The sequence below is a fragment of the Camelus bactrianus genome, chromosome 13 (assembly GCF_048773025.1).
Source record: "Camelus bactrianus isolate YW-2024 breed Bactrian camel chromosome 13, ASM4877302v1, whole genome shotgun sequence".
In the NCBI taxonomy this organism is placed as follows: Eukaryota; Metazoa; Chordata; class Mammalia; order Artiodactyla; family Camelidae; genus Camelus; species Camelus bactrianus.
Genome location: NC_133551.1, coordinates 24,444,924 through 24,460,441, shown reverse-complemented (window position 1 = coordinate 24,460,441; position 15,518 = coordinate 24,444,924). Strand labels below are relative to the sequence as shown.

Sequence of the window (15,518 nt, the reverse complement as noted above, 5' to 3'; positions counted from 1 at the left end):
ACAGTAACATCAAGCAGGTCACACAAAAGGAAGGTCACTTTTTTGAAAAGGGAGGAAAAAAAACAAAACACCATGGAGAAATTTATTTTCTTGCCTGGATAATTGGAAGTCTTGTGTAGAAAACAAAAGGCATGAAGCTTGTAAAGGGACCATTATGCTTGTTCCCTGAGTTTCAGTACTAAATCACATCATATTAGCATAGCATTATGTGGAAAAATGCATGTCACCAACAACATTTTGGTCTGTGAGCCTCTCCACCTTAACTACGAGGTCACCTGAACTTCCAAAAGTGACTCCCTTGGATCAAGTTCAGCCACATCCTGTCAGTTTCCAGTATTATGAGTATCATCATCTGTTTTAAAAGGCAAAGCTGTATCCTGCAGCAGTCCATAACAACAAATAATGGTTTTTATGAATCTCTTAAATGTAGTTTTGTCAAGGAGTGAACATGCAAAACTGACCTTATCAGAGAGCTGAAATACAGCTCCAATTAAAACTGAACGGGAGAGGGGATGTTGGGGGCACAATCTCAAACTCAAAATGTTAAGCCTCATAGTTAAGGAATGCTTCCATATGCTACAGCATCTTTATTCTCATTCTGTGATTACAGGGATCAACAAAACATTGCTAGAAATCATTTCAGTTAGCATAGATGCTACTGTTGAGATTAGATTAATTAAACTGATAAATCCCAGGCTTGGATCAAAAACATCTAGTAACAGGAAAGGAGTCAAAATAAGAGACAGGCAAAGCTGCCAAGAAGTTTTTCAAAGCTCCCACTGGCCTGGTGTGATTGGAAAATCTACAATTTTGAAGAAAAGAAAATAGATCAAATGCCAGGTAAATATAAGCCTGTAGGTCTAGCGTTTGCCAGAAACGAGGCATTGGAACCAAAGAGAGCTTATCATGGCCAAAGCAGGATGCACGGTATACCTAGGTGAAATGGGCGGCTTCACTTGGACATCTATTCTAATAACAAATAATATTGGGTCTTATTGGCAAGTGCTCTGTGCCTTCGTCATTGAACGCTGTATGTCAGTAACTGACCATGTACTAGGAGCAATGACCTAAGGATCTGGAGGCAGGAAAAGATTTAAATTATATCTGCATCTAAGAAAGAATCCATGCTCTTTTGTGGTGAAGGGCTAACTTTGAAAACATACTGAATTCTCAAGCTGTACTCTAATATATTAATTTAAAAAAAGAAAAAAAAACAGAATGACAGCTGCTGATTGAAATTAAAGAAAGAGAAGAAGGATGGAAAAGAGGAGGGAGAGAAGAAGGGAAGAGCACTTGAGGAAGGAGGGCAGGAGCAGTTGATTATTCCATAACTGCACTAGCTAGAGGACTGTGCTTCATGTCCCATGAAACAGAGAAACAATTACAAAGAGAGCCTTCTATTTTATGAAAGTCAGAGGAGGTGTATTCTGTCTTGAAATCTCAATATATTTTGGAGGATCCTACTGGACAGATCTACTCTCAGAGTTTTCCTCGGAGAAATGTCCTGGGGTTAGTTGTGCAATTTAAGAGAATCACAGTTTCCCAGAGTCAGAAGAAAGCTTTAAAATCATGTCTTTTGCCCAGCATCACAGATCATAAAAGGGCTGTTCATCTCTGAACCAATATGTTACATATTATTTACGGAGTTCTTTTAAAAGACTAGAGAACTATCACAAGAGTAGCAAAATGGTCTTCATATATGATACAGCCATCTCTGCAGAAATCAGTTTTCTTACTATGTCTATTATTGATTCTAACCTTGGCAAAACCTCCCTATTATCCTCAAGCCCTGCTAAAAACGAGGTACTTGGGGTCAAGGAAAAAAGACCCGCTAGTAATGCTCAGACGTCAAGAATAAATGATCTCCAGGATGCAATTAGCACAATCCTTCACCTGGGAGATGGCGGACCTAAGAGAAAAGAAAAAAGTACCCAGGTTCAAATGATGACTTTTAGAATAATTTTCTTTTCCGGCCACATTTTACCCTAATGACCATGCTAATCTAGTCTTGATTAGCATGTCCATGAAAATAATTATCATTTATATGCAATTTTAAATCTTAAAAACCTTTATTAAAATGTTCTTTCCTACTATAGGACATGCAGTATTGTCTAGAGTAATGAGTTCATTATGACATTTCTGACTTTTTTTCCTAAAGTCTATACATGTGTATCTTAAAACATATCCAAGTGCTAATATTAGCACAGACCCTGTAGTGAATCTCTAATGTGTCTTCCTGATAATTAATATCTTAAAATTTTAATTTATACATAATTTTGCAGTGATACGTGGTGAGACATTTCTGTAATGCATATCAACTTTTTACATAGGAAATTATATTTTTCCTGGTCTTCATTATTTCTTCACTTATATCACTCTTTTGTGTCAAGAAGGCAAAAATAACTTAGACTTAAGTACTCACTGGCTATTTTGTCTTGAAGATAGAAAAAAAAAAATTGTGTTTCTCCTGACCAAATAATTTATACTATAGAGACTTAATTTGATTTTTAAACAAATGGATATATTTATGTCTTTTAATGCCTTAGAATTATACTACCAATAGATACATTTGAAGTATAGAAACTATGAAGAGATTTTAATGTCACAAAATATATGTAGTGGGGAAAAAAAGGGCTGCAATTTAAAGAGAGCAATGTGACATCATTTTTAAAGTGTTATATTCCAAAAGTTCTTGATGAAAATTTAAAAATAAAATTATATAGATCCTGGGGGAAAGGAGCAGGTCAGCTGGAAAGCACCTTCTAGTCTTAATAAAGAAGATTTAAGTAACTTTCACATCTGCAAAGATAACCTTTCTTCTTGACTATAACTATCAAAAATTTATAAGAGAGTCTATAACCATGATGAGAATGTGTCTAAGAAAAGTAGTCATGTTTTTGTCTAAATAATACAAGTTTATGAAATTGTGTGATAATTGAGGTAAGAAATAACTAAGCTTCTAGATGTTCTAAAATATTTTTGTCAATTTATTTTTTTAAGTGGAACAATATATTACTCTTTTATCGCATGCTATACTCCTTTATAGCATACTAGCCTAAGGCACAGAATATTTGAGACACTAAGAATACTCATTATCTGTCCTATTGTGATTTTATGACTCTTAAGGCATATAGATTAAGCTCTGATTCCCAAATTGGGAAAGACTCACTTGAGGACTGTTAGAATATAGTTCCTAGTATTCCAAACAGGGGATTTTGGTTTAATAGCTCTAGGGTGGAGTCTGGCAAACTATTGTTATCAAGCAATCCAGGTACGTTGCTATAGACAATCTACTGACCTGCACATAGGGTAAGACTCATAGGATAGTTGAAAAATGATGAAATCCAAAATAAGTTGGCATGGGAAGTGAGCCTTCATTCTGTTATCTTCTACGCAAGTTTGTATAGGGATGTCACTGTAATCCTACAAGCTTCAAATTCTTTATCTTTAACACGAGCATATTTTGAGAATTGGGGTACCTAACCGAGTGTGAGGCCTGCATGAGGCAGGACAGTGGAGCATTTTGGGGGTTCTAATAATTTAAAAAGGATGAGAAGGAATTACCCACATGAAGGATGTAGTTGGATCAAGAGCGCTGCAAGTCAGGGAAGACACAATGGTCAGAGGCAGCAGGAGAAACTGGTGACTGTGCAGTGCAATAGGAAAGTCATACGACCAATTACAGAAACAAATGGAGATGGATGCAATAAAAAAACTACAGAAGTCAGCAGAAAAAAAAAAAAAAAAAAAAAAAAAGCATGCAAGCTCTTGAGGCCCTGAGAGTAGTGGGAAATAATACTTCAATAATGAAAAGAAGATATAGAAGGAGGTGACATGATCAGGTTAGAATTATAACAAATTAAACATGGAGAACAGATGTGGGAAGCAGCAGTAAAAGAGGAAGATAAAATAAGCCTAAATCAGTATATATCCAAAAGCATACCTACAAAACAAATAAAAATGATCAGAATTTAAAGAGGAGGAGTTACCCTTTGTAAACAAACATTTCCATCTATAAAGGAAATCAGTTATCCAAGCTGCCATCTTAAGAAACTAGAAAAATAACTGTAAACGAAGTCCTAATAAAGTAGAATAAAGGAAATACAAATTTTAAAAATCAGAAATTAATAAAAGATAAATTATAAAATAGAGATCAGTGAAAAGTTGACTAAAGGACAATAAACCACAGATACTCAGAAAGGCTAATAAAGGGAAAAGAGAGAAGAAACAAGTTACCAGATTCATAAGTAAAAATCTATCTACTTACTGGACTCCTACCCTAAAACAGCTCGTGATTCCTTAACGGTAGGTATTTTCTAACATGTATCAAAGTCAGTCACAGCTCCTGGCAGGCAACTTTTGACAACCTCATGGCTTTTTGTCTTTATAAGTCCCTGACTTTTTGCCTCAGGGTTACCTGAATTTATGTCTCCTAAATTGTAATTCTTAAGACCCCAAATGACCGCTTTTCCTGTTTGCAGCCTCCTGCATTATTATTCATTTAATTTTTGGTTGACAATAGATACGAGCTTTTCTGTATGTAAATTGAAAGAGAGAGGAAAGGGGAAAGAAAAGAAGAAAAAAGTACTAAGATCCCTATGACTAAGACAGTTACAGTTACAGGAAGTTAAAGTTGTCATCTTTTTGTCTTTGAGAATGTGTCCAGCAGTAACCCAGACCAAGTGGATCCAATAATAAGAGGACATTGCCACCTTTTAAAGAAAGTCCTTAAGTGCAATTTATTAAGTCAATGGATAGGTTTGCTTCATTGTTGTAACAGCCAGGGTCCACTCAGCAAAATAAATAACTCTAGGTCTTTTAGACAGAGAATCTAATACAAGATATGGATTATACAAGTGATAGAAAAACTGAAAAGCAGATCAAGGACAGCAAAATAACACAGAGATTAGGAACATCAGGAAATAGCTACCAGCCTTAGGGCTTAAAGGGCAATAGAAGGAGAGGATTTTACGGGAGTCTAGAGCATCACTCACACTCAGACTTCTGCCACGGCTTCCCGGGAAATTGGGCTGATAAATATTGGGTCTTCTAGTCTAAAGGAAAGCAGCGGAAGGGTGCAGCACGGACCTGAGAGTAAACAGGGAGCCGACCAGCACAGTAATTTAGACTCCAATGATTATAATCTAAGGCAACACATGCCGCTACATCTGAAAGCCAGCTTGCTGTAAATATGCCTGCCATTGGTAGAAGGGCACAGGAACACCTCCTTAAAACCATTAATAAACTGATTGAGAGATAATAGCACAGGTTTTAGGTTTTCACTCTGGCTCTGCACTATCCAAGCTACAAATTTTCAAGCTTTAAATCTGTCATTGATATAACGTGGATAGTAGTGTTTGCCTTACTGAACAGGTACAAATAATAAGAGTGAGAATGAACAAAAGAGATTAGCACAATGCCTCAACTAATAGCACAACTGTGGCTTGTAATATTATTGGAAATTAGGATAAAAAAACAGTAAAAGTGATAGCTTGAAAAACAGCTTTATAAGAATCTTGCTTTAATCTCTTTTCTATATTTAGCAGTATGATTTTATTACTGTAATTCCTTAAGTCTAGATGCCATCTAATGTAAGATATATCATTATATGTATGTCTGTGAAAGAAAAACACTCACCTATGACACAGGGAATCTCATTATTTTCCTTACTGAACTCCACGTCCCTGTACGTTAAGCAGCTTCTGTTCAAAGTCAGCGGGAAGTGTCTGACAAAGTGACGTAGGACACTGCACCAATACAGGCCGGTACAACGCATGAATGGATCACACCAGCCTCTTGCTGCTTTGAAATTTTTCATCTGCTCCATGGGACTGTTATTTTTCTTCCGCCTTTAATTACTCTGCTTAATATATGGTAGTCAATCTTTTTGCATGTATCTCACTAACAAAATAACACAGCTTCATCTATTTATAAATCAACTAAAACTAAAAAAGTTAACCAAAATGCTTCTGTACAGCAAGGAAAACCATCAACAAAATGAAAGGCAACCTAATAGAGCGAGAGAAAATGTTTGCAAATCTGATAAAGGGTGACTGACTATTCAAAATACATAAATAATTCATATAACTCAACAGATATAAACAAACAATCCAATTAAAAAATAGGCAGCAGATCTGAATAGACATTTCCCCACAGAAGATGTAAGATGGCCAACAGGGACATTAAAATGTGCTCAACATCACTAATCATCAGGGAAATGCAAATCTAGACCACAATGAGATACTGTAACAGAGAAGAACAAACCTGGCTCCTTTAGCTCTGACCTTTGTGCTCTGTTGTCCATGCTAAGTCATGCTGACTCTGCACCTCTGTCTAGTCAATTAGTAAAAGAATGTTGACCACAGCCTAAAATATATATAATAGCCCTTTCTCAAGATTCTGCTTTCCAGACTTGACCTTTCATTCATACAGAGATAAAAAGTTACAAAAGAGAAAATAACGTTTGTCTTGTTGAAGTTTTACAGGGACATCATGACCAGACCTACCTGGACAGATGCAAGAACAAAAGATTATCACAATCCCTCCAGGAACTTGCCAGCACCAAGTATTCTGCAACAACCAGCCATATCCTCTCCCCTTTTAGTATAAAAGAAGCCTGAATTCTAACTTGGGTAAGATGATTCTTTGGGACACTAGTCTGCTATCTTCTCAGTCACCTGGCGTTCTAAATAAAGTCACTATTCCTTTCCCCAACACCCTTTCTCTTGATGTATTGGCTGTCCTTTCATGAGCAGTGTGAGCTTACACTTAGCAGTAGTACCTCACATCTGTCAGAATGGCAGTGTTGACAAAGAAGTAGAGAAAAGAAAACCTTTGTGCACTGTTGATGGGAGTGTAAATTGGTGCAGCCACAGTGGAAACAATGGAAAGCAGCATGGAGAGTCCTCAAAAAATTAAAAAAATAGGAACATCATAAATTCCATTTCTAGGGATTTTTCTGAAGGAAATAAAATCACTCTCTCAAAAAATATCTACATCCCTATAGTCATTGCAGCATTACTTATAATAGCCAAGACATGGGAACAATCTAAGTTTCCATCAATAGATAAATGGATAAAGAAAATTATATATATATGTATTTATATATGTGTGTATATATATGCATACATATATATACTAGAATACTATTCAGCCATAAAAAGGGAAATCGTGCCATTTTCAATAACATGGTTAGACCTTGAGAGCATTATGCTAAGTGGAATAAGTCAGACAGAAAAAGATACTCTGAAATCTCTTATATGTGGAATCTCAAACACACACACACACTCTCACAGACACAGAGAATAGATAGGTGGTTGCCAGAGGGGGTGGTGGGTGGAGTGGATGAAATGGGTGGAGGTGATCAAAGGGTACAAACTTCCAGTTACAAAATAAATAAGTCCTTGGGATGTAACATGTAGCATAACAATTATAGTTAACAATATTATATATTGAAAGTTTTTAAGAGTGAATCTTAAAAAAGTTCTCATCACAAGAGAAAAAATTGAAACTGTGTAATGAACATTAACTAAAATCGTAATCACACTGCAATATATATGTATATCAAACCATTATTTTGCACACCTGAAACTAATACAATGTTACATGTTATTATATCTCAATAAAATAATAAAATAAACAAAGGGGCCATAGGACAAAAAAAAAAGATTCTTCTTTTCTTGGATATTGGAAAGCATTTGTGTGTTGCTTTGTAGGAAAATGTAGAAATGTCATTCCTCTAAAAACTCATTTTTTTTGAATATATCAAATTACTGTCATGCTGCACTCTTCCTGGAACTTTCAGTATACAAAATAACTGAGTCATAGCATAAACTTCTTAAAGTTATTTGAAATGTCAACTAAACTCCAAACAAGTTATTATTTAAAATGTACAAAATGTATGTAATGACAGTATGAACAAATATGATCAAGTTAACACACCATATCATATCTATCATCTGACCAGCAAGAGTTGCAAGGTAACAGAAATTGTAAGATGAATCCCGAATTTAGAGCTGCTTCTCAGAATCTATAAAACATGATCATATTTACTCAGGTCCCATGTCAAGTAATGGGGGAGTGAAAAGGACAGAAATTGAAGAAAAGAAATATCAAGGATGGAATTTGCCATGGGAATAGCCAATTTTTAATACAGTACCTGTTTCAATGTCTATCGAAACCTAGAATACATGTTCAATATTTAACTGTTGGATGTTTATCATTTCTACCTCACCAAAGAAATACAATTTTTTTCTGTATTTAAAAAAATTAGGGAAGTTTTATAGATATTTTCTTCTAAAATCAGCAATTTATTTTTCAAAAGTTTGACTGAAAAACTGCATTTAACAGCATAGCTGGGATGAATAGTCATTAAAATGTTTTCTTTTAAGGGAATCATCCATGTCATTACCCACTAAAGAAAAGGAAACACAACACATGATCACTATTTACTCAGGACTAGTGAACAGGCATGAAGATTCCAAAATTGAACTTAATGTGGGCGTGAAAAAAATATCATTATCAGGGCAAAGACTAAGATGTGTGGAGGTATGAGATGACTCAGAATTAGTAATTTGTTGCTAACAGCACCTCAAATAGCATTGAATTACATTTTCATACCCTTTATAGTCCTGGTTAACCATTCAACACCCCTGAGAGATGAATCAATGCATTCATCTCTAACTCACACAAGAAGAAAAGATTCAGTAATGAGCTGTTTTCAGGGGACCACAGACAGAGCGGTAGAGACAAAATTAACAAAGAAGCTTGTTGCTTCTCTACGAGCCCCGTCCATCCTGACTCCAGGGTGACATGAACCAGAGGTTGTCACAGCTCCACTGCGGCCAGTTGTAGCCACAGTCTGACAGGCAGTAAAGGGAGAAGATATATTAAATCAACCTGAAGCAAAGAATGAACATTCAGGTTATGATTCACAAAGTAAAATCTCAGTGGGGGTTCCAGAGGGAAGAGAGAGCGGAGGCCTTGGCCTTTACGTGGATTGTTGTATCGAAAGCCAGAAGCAAAACTCAGGAAACAGCACAGAATCTGGGAGCATAAGGATCTAATGGGGATGAAGACTTACTTCTTTCTGAATTTCCAGATGTAGTAAGAAGCTATTAACTTTCTAATCACTACAAAGCCGGGATTGAGCAGTAGTAATAAGGAAGCTTTTATAGAATATTGTTCTCACATTGGGACTAATTGGACCAGAGGAAAAATATGCATTTCCCCTCTTTAGAATATATTAAAATATATAGACCTAAATCCCCTACAATTTCCAGAATTCCCCTGTTTGATTCATTCTGTCCACTTTCTCCAGCCATACAGGAAATACATATACACTAGAGCTAGACCTACTAATGGATTAATGCATAAAATATATGTTTATTTAACAGAACTATTTGGATCTCAATTAATTATATGGTGATTGATGTAACAGTCTGTTGTAATAAAATCTTTCTGAGGAACCAGAAGTGAATACACATAAGATATGTATCTCTAGAGGACTATATAGACTAATGGGGATATGGAATCCACAAATGTCTAATCATGATAAAAATAGAACAAAGTGCTAAGTAGAAGTGAAAATACTGTATTGCAGCAATTAAAGATGGAATGATTAATTGTAGTTGGAGATATGATTGTCAGTGACAGATTTTTCTATGGAGATTTTAAGTCCCTTTGGAGGATTTCAATAAATAATGTAAAGAAGATAATTGCAAACTAAGAGACTATATGAATAAAGGTAAAAAAACTGGAAATTACAGATTAGTTTTGGAACACTGAGAGGAGCAAGTTTTCCAAACAGAATGTAGGTTACAAGGAAGAATAATAGATTTCAACTTCCTTGCGCTTCTGATGTGTTGGCTGGTTACTTGTAATTGGCCTTGTATTACATATTCTGCTCACCTGTCTTTAAATGGAAATTGTGGTGAGTTTACTTGTCATTTGCCAAAATCTATTCTGTCTTGTGGCATTTTTTTCTTTTGAATGATGGTCACAATGTATCCCATTCCACGTTCTCTTCAGTGTCTCACGGAGTGATACTGCCATGCTTCAAACAAGTGGTGGAGTTTTACTTCCCTCTCATTGACTCAGGGCTATCCTTAGGACTTGCTTGTAACCAGTAGGGTGTGGTGGAAGCGATGCCACATGGCTTCTAACCCAAGATCAGAAAAGGCCATGCAGCTTCTGCCTGATTCTCTTTGAACAATCACTTGAAATACTGCCTCCTGGAACCTAGCTGATATGCTGTGAGAAGCCCAAGTGATGTGGACAGGCCAGATGGAGGCTCTCCGGGTGACAGCACCGTGTGACCCAGCTGAGTCATCCCAGCCCAGGTGCCAGACAGGTGACTGAAAGTCCATTTCAGAAATAGGATCTCTAGTCTCAGCTGTTTCAGCCTCCCTCTCAAGTCACCCCCGGCCATCTGAGTCTACCCTGCTGAAGTCCCAGACACTGTGGAGCAGAGGATAGCTTTTCCTGCTGTATCCTTTCTGCTCTAATGGCCTACAGTATCCGTGAGCATAATAAGATGATGTTTTATGCCACAAGGTTTGGAGTACTTTATTACTAAGTAGCAATAACTGGAACACTTTTCCTTCCAGAGTAAGGAAGTTACAGCTAGGACATGGTTTTCAGTTAGTCTCTATATTTCACAGCTTCCCTTACAACTTCATGGTGACACGTGCTTATGTTCTAGACAGTGGAACATGAACAGAAATGTTCTATTGGCACTTCTAGGCCAGTCTCATAACATCCTGCGGTGAACTGCTGCATACACGTGGACAGACTCGAACCATCAAATAAAAACAATGCCCTTTAAGACAATAAAGAACTAACCTATGATTTTCAATGGTGCTCTACTTAGAAATAAGTATTAATTATTTGAGGAGTTGTTACAGCAGGTTAATCTTACACTAACTGTGCCGTATGCAGTAAAGGCTTCCTTCATTTTCTCTTCTAAAATAGAGACTGAAAAGCAATGCAAGCCCTAACTTAGAATTATGAGATAATTAGCTTCAGCCAACTTGTTTTGGATACTGTTTCTCAGTTTTATATGGAAAGATGGCAATGGGGGTAAAGGGATTGAAGAGTTTAAATTTATAACTATTCTCTCTCAAAAAAAAAAAAAAAGAAAGAAAGAAAAGAAGAAAGAAAAGCCTTGATCTGACCTAATTGTGAAAATAGATGTGGCAAAAAGATGGAGGGAGGACTTACTATTTCCAGCAGTATTAAGAACTTGCTGCCCATCAATTTCAAGATGATAAAGACAATACTCTTCACTTTCTCCTTCTAAGGGGAAGAAAAACAGAAGCAAAAGTTCTGTTTTAATAAAACAAAGGGACATTCGTAAGTGTGAGAGACTATATATAAAGGTTGAAAAGAGAACTACTAAATAGCTGGCAAAGAGAAGGGAAGCCAAGCCTATGTGCAGCTGGGTTTGCAGCACAGGTGGAATGGAAAGGAGGGTTGGTTGGTTTCAACAAGAAGCAAGACAACTTAGAATCATGAAAGGTTATGGGAATTGGAAGAAACGGTATCACAGAAAGGGAGATGAGATAAGGATTAAGACAGGACAATCTGGAAATCTGTTTTAGAAAAGTGAAACCCTTTCCTCTCCCCCGTGATCTCTAGGAGCTAGGGGCATATCTCACCCTAATGCTTACCAAAGACATTAACTCAGGGACTCTCTGGACCCCAGTCTCTGCAACATCAGCCCTGTTTCCCACCATCTCCCGTGTGCTATCAGCCTTGTCTGTAATCCCCAGGCAGAATATTCCAAAACATCAGAATTTCCAGCTGGCAGGTATATAATTCTCAGGTAGAATATTAGAAAGTTCTTTTTCTCTAGAAAAACTAAATGTCTAAAGATGCACTCACGTGTATGTGTGTGTGTGTATTCCTATTCAAAATCCAAGTAGCTACCTCATATACAGTGACTTTCGTCAAGCCACCAACTTCACCATGTTCAGAGATTCCAAAAAGCATTTTACTGTCTCATTCTTAAATATGAAAGAATGGAACCAAAGGTTACAACATGTTTTGAAAAGGCCATACAGCATAAAAGAAAGAAGCTAAACTCTGACAAAAGGGCTCAAAGGAAATGAGAAAAATAAAATGTTATTAAATTATTAGTTTCATACAGTGAAGATAATGTGTACATAAAAATAGGATGCCATAAAGAAAGCAGAGTTAGAAAAAAATAAAGCTTTTGTAAATTAAAAATATAATAGCTAATTTTTGATGGAAAAAAATAATTAGAAGATAAAACAGCACATGGCAAAAAAAAAAAAAATAGACAAAGAAGAGAAAATAAAAAGATTAAGGATCAGTCCCAGAAATTCAACATCTGACTAATGTGAAATATCACAAAAAACAATGGAGAGGAAATTGCCAAGAAACAGCACAAGAATATTTCAGCTAATGTTAAGGTATGAGACTCTATATGAAAGAGCCCATCAATGCACAAAACAATAAATTTTAGACGACCTGAAAGAAGACACACTATTACAAATTTCATAACGCCAAGGAGAAAACAGAATTTATAACGTTCTAAGAGCAAAAAAAAAAAAAAAATACACATAAAAGATAATCACAGTGACTTCAGAATTCCCAACAGATGTGTTGACAACTAGAAAATGTACTTTCAAAATAGTGTCACATAACTACTCAGAAGAGCAATGAAGGGAGAGTCTAGAATAAAGAAAATTTCAAATAATTAAAGTTTACCAATGTATTTTCCATGGAGCCTTTAGCAGAAGCTACTAGATGATGAGGAAGCAATCCAAGAAAGAAGAGATGGGATGGAGTTGCTAGAGGAAACAATGCCAGAGAGATGAGAAGAGAATTCCTAGCATAGTAGTAGAGGGAAGTCAGGCAACAGTAGGACTGAGGAACAACTTTCATGATGGGAGCAGTGGACCAGAGCCTGTCACCAGAGGGAGAAAAAATGGACTTATAGATTACCTAACTATTTTGGCCATCTATTTGGAGGTAATTTATGGAACTGTGAATGTGTATGGGAAGTGTCTATCAGGTGTTCCAAGAAAACTAAGCAAATAAAAAAATTATTCAATCTTGAAAAATAAAATTTAATGTCAAAACAAATATAATCAGAGCACATACCTAGACTCAGTAGAGAACATGTGCATAATTGTCATGAAAACACTATGTATTTAACAAAAATTGAGAGAGAAATATATTAGGACAATGTGGGAAAAAGCAGACAGGGTTGGAGAGCATAAAAAGTTTAATTTTTTTTAAAATGTTTGTTTTAAGCTTGTTAAAGAACCATTAGAATTTGTACATACTGTTTTACACTTAAATTATCTGCATTTAATTATTTAATTGAAAAAATTAATATAAAAATAGAAAAACTAGAATACCCTGTGAATGAATACATTTTTATCTCCTCCATTCCAACTCAATGAATTTGGGTTTATCACATGCACACACACACATACACATACATTGCATCAGAAGATAACTGGATGGCAGATTGGATCACTGAGATATCTCTGGAAGTTACAATACAGATGAATTCTAGAGTAGACTTCAGATTTGCTTCCACATTTGTAAGCTCCTCTTATCAAGAGTTGGCATCTATTTCTGCACTCTGATTTGAGATTAGGCTTACAACTTGCTCTGGCTAATTAAATGTAGAGCAAATGATGTAGTATGAAGCCTGCACCTCAGCAGGTTTTATGCACTTCTGCTCTGACCCTGGGGACCCTGCCTTTTGGACCAGACTGCTGAAGAAAGAGAGAGGACCTGAGAGAGGTAAGTCTCATTTTTGAGCACCTTAGACCAGCCAGCCCCTAACTGATGAAAGCAGTGGACTCTAGACACGTGAGTAAGCCCAGGCAAGACCAGCCAAGCCTGCTGTAGATCATAAGATCTACTAGCTAGCTGACTATAGTTTAAAATAAATAAGTGATTGTTTTAAACCACCCAATTCTGAGATGACTTGTTATGCATAAAATTGTGAGAAATCCCAACAGAGATGATAAACCCTTGACATCATATAGGTGACACTGCACCAAAAAAATGAGTTCCCCTAGGAAAATGCTAAAATAACCCTGAATTATAGGCAAATGGAACTGAGAGAATGGGATGTAGTTGGTTTGGTGGGAAAAAAAAAATAACTAAAGGACAGTGGAATATGTCTCAGTCAGTTCAGGCTGCTATAACAAAATACCATAGATTGGATGGTTAAACAATAAACATTTATTTCTCACATTTCTGGAGGTTGGTAAGTCAAAGAGCAAGGTGCTGGCAAGGCTGATGTCTGTTGAGAGCCATCTTCTCGGTTTATAGATGACTGCATTCTAACTATACCCCTACATGCAGGGAGTGGGAGAGAGATCTTTGGTTTCTTCCTCTTCCTCTGAGGGTACTAGTCAAATTGTGATGCCTCTGCCCTCTTGATCTCATCTAATCCTAATTTCCTCCCAAAGGAAATCACACTCTCCAAATATAATCACACTGGGGTTTAGAGCTCCAAAACATGAATTTAGGAGAGACACAAACATTCAGCCCATTACTGAGTGATTGTGTCAGTCCCAAGATTTCCGTGTTCCTAAAACCTGTAACTGCCTTCAAAATAGCGCTCAATGAACAGACTACAAAATAACTACCACAGTAGTCACTGTGCTCACATAAGGCAGTGGAATATAAGAAATGTTGCACAGTGATTTTGGAGTCCAATTTTATCTAATAATTCTACCTTTAAAAGGTATCCAGCAAATATACACACACATTCACAAGAATCTCTCTACAAGAATATTCCCAGAATCATTGTTGGCAATAGCAGAGAGAGAGACAGAGAGAGAGAGAAAGGAAAGGAAATGCAAATGTCTGTCAATGAAAAATGTGTTAAGAAAGATATGTACTAATCGAGAGAATGTCCATGATATATTTCTGAGTTTAAAAAAGCAAGCCACCAAATTGATAATATACTGCATAGAATATGTTCTGTAATAATGTAATTCAATTAAAAATAACTCTAAATTTTATGTGCCCATAATTCCTCAGTTTCCTGAAGCCAAGATTTTCACGAAAGATTGTTGATTTAATAACATTTGGGAAGAGGACCAAAAAACAGAAAATACTGTATTAAGAGTACAAAAATGTTTTACTAATTGAAATTGTATCAGCCTAACCATAAACTTAGACATAACTTTCTTTTTCATTTGTCTTGACAAGGTTGCATCTATGAATCTCATCCAGGTTCCACTGATTCCTCTAATCACCTTGGACCATCAGAAATTACACATAGAGGTATGTAAATTTTTTATAACCTCTGCTCAAAAATTAACTGTTTTTTTTCAAATTGAGAATTAATGCTTCAATTTCAAAGTCTATTAAGAAAAATTAGGGCTTACTTAAAATAGCATTTGGCCAATATTATATTGTAGGTTTTTTGAATTGCATTTTATGTGGTGGGAATTTAAGCCTCTTCTCTTAAAATTTGCCACCTGTGTGTATATGAAAACGGTTGGAGGAACACATGCCCA

The 15,518-nt window shown here is 36.1% G+C and overlaps 1 long non-coding RNA gene across 3 annotated transcripts in view; it reads left to right on the top strand.

Moving 5' to 3' along the window:
* LOC123619261 (uncharacterized) overlaps nt 1-15,518 on the top strand; it is a 95,627-nt gene that overhangs the window by 57,121 nt on the left and 22,988 nt on the right. For 2 of the 3 annotated variants that reach the window (XR_012511163.1, XR_006727812.2), the window contains 2 exons: nt 6,478-6,632; nt 15,208-15,282. This is a non-coding gene — a long non-coding RNA (uncharacterized LOC123619261). The remainder of the gene's footprint in view (nt 1-6,477; nt 6,633-15,207; nt 15,283-15,518) is intronic. The other variant, XR_006727813.2, reaches the window with a different exon arrangement.